Raw genomic sequence first — 6,044 nt, forward strand, 5'->3', positions numbered from 1 at the left:
ATTCGCAACTTAGTCTTTCATTTTTAATAAGCCTTGGGGCAATGATGGTCTTTAATAAATTCCTTTTGGTTGCATTAACTCTTGATCAGTTATCTTTATACTTGCAATATCCCCGTATTACAAGGGATGATAATAAGTGTCCTGTATTATAAAGACCCTGGCTGAATGAATTTTGTAATCAATATCCTCGTATCATAAGGGATGATAACAAGTGTCCTATATTATAAGGACCGGGCTGAATAATTCCCGTAATCAATGTCCCCGTAATATAAGGGATAGGAAATAAGGTCTTGTACTAAAAGGACCCGGGCTGAATGAATCCCGTAATCAATGTCCCCGTACTATAAGGGATAACAAATTAGTGTCCTGTACTAAAAGGACCCAGGCTAAATGAATCCCATAACCAATATCCCTGTACTGTAAGGGATATTAATAGTGCTTCGTACTATAAAGGGCCAAGGGTTCTCACTGTTAAGTATGTCCTGAAATAATGGTTTTGTAGGAACGTTAAAGGTTGTCAAAAAAGGATTTGGGTTAGGTAATGCCTCCTGTAGCGAAGAGGTCTCAACAGGCGGATGAGTTATTTGATTTGAACCACTCCTTTTTCTCCTCCTGGCCTGTGGAAATGTGTTGCCATTATTGCAAAGCTGTTCAATCACATCATGATCAAATGCCAATGGTGCAGTTGTAAGGGAGCTAACACAATCAATATAGACAATAAAATGATTGCACAATTTGGCTAAAGAGACGAACTCATAATACCTTTAACTATGGAGAGGGATGGAGCAATAACTCTGTTGCTAAGTTCAAATGACGCAATAGTCTGCGGATTCACTATCTCAGCCCATACTTTCAATTGGTATACACGGGCTTTTGCGACATTAGCATGTTTTTCATCGGTTAAGTCACGATCTATTATAAAAGCTGTTGAAATAAGAAGTATTAAATAAGTCAAAGAAGTCATCTAAGGGGAATAAATAAAATAAACTTTTAGTTACCGGCAAGATTCGGCTCGCTCCACGATTGGGGCACAGAAAGGCTCTTGTCCTTGGGACTGGCACCCACATCGAACTCCCAACCATCTTTTGACACAAAGAAGAAAACCAATCTCCATTTTCAAGGGTAATTAGGAAGCTTTCCTAGTAAGGCGTCAGATGGGTGGGCAAAATTGAGCCAATCACCAGCTTTCTTCCTGGGTTGAAAGTAGTAAAGAAACTTTTTCAATGTTAAAAGAGTATTACCACACAAATACCATAAAATCATGCATCCCACAACTGTCTTCCAACCATTTAGAGAAAACTGGGAGGGAGCTAGTTTAAAGAACTTGAGCAGCTCCCTAACAAATTTAGGTAAGAGGAACCGTAAGCCAGCATCGAAAGCCATCTCAAAGAAACATGTATAACCTTCTTGAGGATCGTCACATACTCTTTCACGAGGAGAAGCACATCGGACCTCCACAGACTCCGGGAATAAAAATTTCAGCTTCAGTTGGCCCAGGTGGCTGGCGTCTAAGTACGAAGCTGCATGTTGTGGTTTGATGGGAAGCACCTTGCCGGCTGAATTATTGCGCTCAATGACTTCCCCAGGAGGCTGGGTTGAAGAAGCCATGGAAAAAAGGAAAAGAGTGCAAGTGGTAAAGAAAAAAGAAGCAAGAGGAGAGGAAGGAGGCAGAAGAAGATAATTGAAATGGTCAAGCATTCTCTGTGACTTAAATAAGCAGAAAAGAGTTTAATCTACTGCAATGGTTATAAAAATAGCAGTTGAAAAATAGACACTTGCAATTTGAAATTGAAAATGCGAGGCCCCCTCTTCTAGTTGCCCGCCAAATGGAGTTCCTTACAGGGTCCTTGCGTTACTTGGCAATTACAAACAAGTGGCAACAGTGCAAGGCCTATACCAGAGGTCCCTACGATGTTTAATAGGGGTCCCTTGCATTTTTTCTCTTGACAACTACAAATAAGTGGCCACAATACAAGGCCTACACCAGCGGCCTCTACATTATAAAGGAAAAAGGGATCCCTTGCATCTTCATGACAAGGGGGTCCCTTGCACCTTCTTGACAAGGGGTTGCACCTGTTTTAACAAGGGGATCCCTTGCACCTTTATGACATGCGGGTCCCTTGCACCTTTTTGACAAGGGGATCCCTTGCACTTTTATGACAAGGGGGTCCTTGCACCTTTTTGACAAAGAGGTTCCTTGTAACTTTATGACAAATGGGCCATTGCAATATTTGACGAAGAGGTCCCCTGCATTTGCCATTGAGGCCCCAATAATATAAATATATATATATATATATATATATATATATATATTATTAATCTTCTAGGGAACCAAACACCTTACATTCTATTAGTTTAAGATCCAAACATGAGAATGGGGGGTAACTAATGATACGGTCTCTACAATCTAACACGAATACACGAGTTCTAACAGACATGGAAGCCAAGAAGTCAGATAAACTACAATTATGAAGTAATATAGATAAGGATGAGTTCTTCAGATCCGTAATGCACTATGATAAGGAAATTAATTCCCTTATCAGATACTGTAACATATCCTATAAAAAGGGTAGTCATCCATTTCAAAAGGTATGCAAAAAATATCCTTAATAGAGTCCATTAATCTTCTTGGTCTTGTACTAACTTGACCATCAGAGACTCTTGGGCCGGTACTATACCGGTGCCTTTGACGACTTTTTCTCTTCTCTGCAGGTTACGACGTTGTTCTGGGTCGTGACAAAATCTTGCATCATCAGAATAGATCAAGAAAAATCATTTAACAAGGATGTAATTGATCTCAAAATCAATGGTGATTATGAAAACTTTTGTGATATATCTGATCGGATCTACAGCATCAAGTCACATCACATAATGTTGTTTCATAAAGCATGTGACCCATTTAAAAAAAAAATATTGGAAATGCAATAGTGATGGGTGTTACATTGAGGCTTCAATTTGTCAACAAAGTTTCTCTAATGAACGGCCATTGAAGGTGAAAAAGTGGGGAATTCATCCAGCAATTGATGCGCACAAATGGAGATAGAAAAGGTAGCTCAATTTATTTTTCTTCAACTTTACTAATATTCAACTTGGATTTGTTCATTTTCTAAAGTGCCATTATGACTTAGTATCTCTCATTGCAGAATTTTTGAAGATATTTTTTTTCCTAATCATTATTTTTTACTCAAAAGGTATAAATTATCAATAATTCCAAACAAATACTTGAGATTTGGCATGATTCCTTTATTGCTAATTTATAAAATCTTCCAAATCATTATTTTTATAATACAAAATTTCGGTTTATCATCTCCTTCTTTTTCTTACTAATTTTAAATTTAGCAAAAATGATTTTTTTCAATATTTGGTTTTGTGTGATTATCTTTGTTGGGGGGATACACTAAGTCACATAAGACGGAGCAAATACGAGAGTGAGAGAGCGTCAAAGTCTAAAAATTTTGAGAGCACCCATATATTTACTTATATATATTTATTCCACTTAAAACTTATCATTTTAATTTAATAAATATTTTTTTATAAATTTCTAATATTAAATAAATATTTATAAATATTTTAATTAATTAATTATATGAAATAGTTATATATTTTAACCTTGTCAATTACTTACATATCATAAGTGTTACAAGTTAGCTTAGCTTGTTAGAGTGTGTTCCTTCTGTCCATATTAGTCTTCTACTTTTGTTATTAGGACTTTTAAAATTATCAAGTTATTGTTTTAAATTCAAATATGCATATTCCTAGATTTTGAAAATTTAAAAGGTAATTATGAAAATATAGCATTATTTTGCTTTGATTTTTCATATGAAACATCCCTAAATGGAAAGATGGACTACTAATATGGAATAGAATGAATATTAAACAATCAAATTATGCATTCAGTATACAAATAGGAAAATGATAAACATCACGAAGTGATTTTTATAATTTTATCACTAATGAGACGAGTCATACAAATATACTTGTATGTAACAATCCGCATATAATTCACGGATTGGAAATCTGAATTTGTAAACTCAACAATTTGAGTTCATGAATTTAGGGTGAATTCACTCTCAATTTGCCAATTCATACGCGAAGCATGGGAGCAGCTACTCTTTTAACGAATTATATGACTTGGGTTTTACATTTTTTTATGCTTAAACGTGTAAATTCAATTAAAGAATCTTTTATTGAGTAATTATGTAATAATTATTTAAAATTATATTCACAAACTTGTTTTTGCTACTTGTTATCTTATTTCTATCCATCTTTGATGGTAATGATAAACCAATTTATAAATTGCTCCCTAAATATAAAGTTTACTGCAGGGAACTGTATAAATTTTTATAGGCACTTTTCAATTTTCTGAAAAAAATTATTTGGTGCATTGGTTGATGTTTCTCTTATATTTAAGATCTAGATGACATTTACCTTAAGTTTGTCTTATGAAAACTATATCATGAGGAGGTGGATTGGACCACATTTTTTTTGTGTTTTATCAGTTGTTATTCAAAAATTGACAGTCTAAAGGGAACTTTGTTCCCACTTTTGAGATTTGCATTTCAATTCTCGCAACATTATGGAGGTAATGTGAAATTGTTTGTCCTTCTTCCCAATTCACCACATCCCAGATGTGAAAGTCATGGAGCATACTACAATCTTATCATATCTTTGAATGACCGTGAGAGTTATTCCTTGATGAACAAATTATTTAACACTACAACAAAACACTTATGTGGTGCCAAAATTTTAACAGCAATTTTAAAAAAAATGCTACACATTTTACTAAATGTGGCACTTGATTGCTGTAGAAACATGGACCCATCGTTTATTTTTATTTTTCATTATTCATTTTGTATTTGTCCATCGTCCTCCCTTTCTCTCTCTACCCCCACTCCTAATCGCTGATCAGTTTCTCTTTCTACCCCTGCTCCTCTCTCTCTCTCTCAGGCTATGTTTGGTACAGTGGGTTTGAAGGGAAAATATAACATTAGTTATGAAAGAAAGGAAAGGAAAGGGAAAGATAATTTTAACCTCCTATTATGTTTGGTTAATTAATGAAGGAAAAGAAAGGAAAGGATAATAATCATGTTTGGGAAAAGAAAGGAATGGGAATTATTTTAATAAATTCACTATTATACCCTTTTATATTTTAAAAGATATATATATATATATATAAAATAGAGATGGAGGCGAGATTGGGGAGGTTGAAATGATTTGCCCTAATTTTTTTTTTTCTTTTCTTGTGGCCAGCTATATGGGTTTTGAACTTCTGATTCTTGTAGTGCAGAGAGAGAAAGAGAGAGGAGAGAGGGCAAGTTCAGAGTGGAGAACGAGAATAGAGATAGAGGCGAGATTGGGGAGGCTAAAATGATTTTCCCTAATTTTTTTTGTCTTTTCTTGTGGCCAGCTATAGGAGACTATATATATCCTATAGCTGGCCACAAGAAAAGACAAAAAAAATTAGGGAAAATCATTTTAGCCTCCCCAATCTCGCCTCCATCTCTATTCTCGTTCTCCACTCTGAACTTGCCCTCTCTCCTCTCTCTTTCTCTCTCTGCACTACAAGAATCAGAAGTTTCGAAACCCATATATTTCAGTTTATCTATCTGTCTGCAAGAATCAGAAGTTTAAAACCCGTATCGGTATATCATTTCAAATTGTTCGGAAAATCAAAACCCATATCTTTCAGTTTCCATCCCGCTTTTCCAGTTCTGGTTCGGCATCTCTCACACTCTCTACAACTGCTAACTTGTATGTATATTGTTTTGCAAACTTGTGTAATCTTGAGGGTAAAATTGGCATCACAACTCCTCCATCAGCCATTGCCCTCACTTTTCTTTTATTTCCTCCCATTTTTGGGAGGATAAGAAAACTACTGTATAAACCTATACATAACCCTCCAAAGCCTTCCCTCTCATTTCTTTTCCTTCACCCATTTTAGCCAAACAAATTTTTTTTAACACCCTCCGTCACTTTCCCTTCCCTTTCCTCCCTTTTCCATTGCACCAAACTGACCCGTACTTCTCATCTATTACTCTCTTTCC

The sequence above is a fragment of the Cornus florida genome, unplaced genomic scaffold, assembly GCF_030987335.1.
Source record: "Cornus florida cultivar Cherokee Brave unplaced genomic scaffold, ASM3098733v1 CherokeeBrave_3.0.0_Hap2_Chr05, whole genome shotgun sequence".
Lineage (NCBI taxonomy): Eukaryota > Viridiplantae > Streptophyta > Magnoliopsida > Cornales > Cornaceae > Cornus > Cornus florida.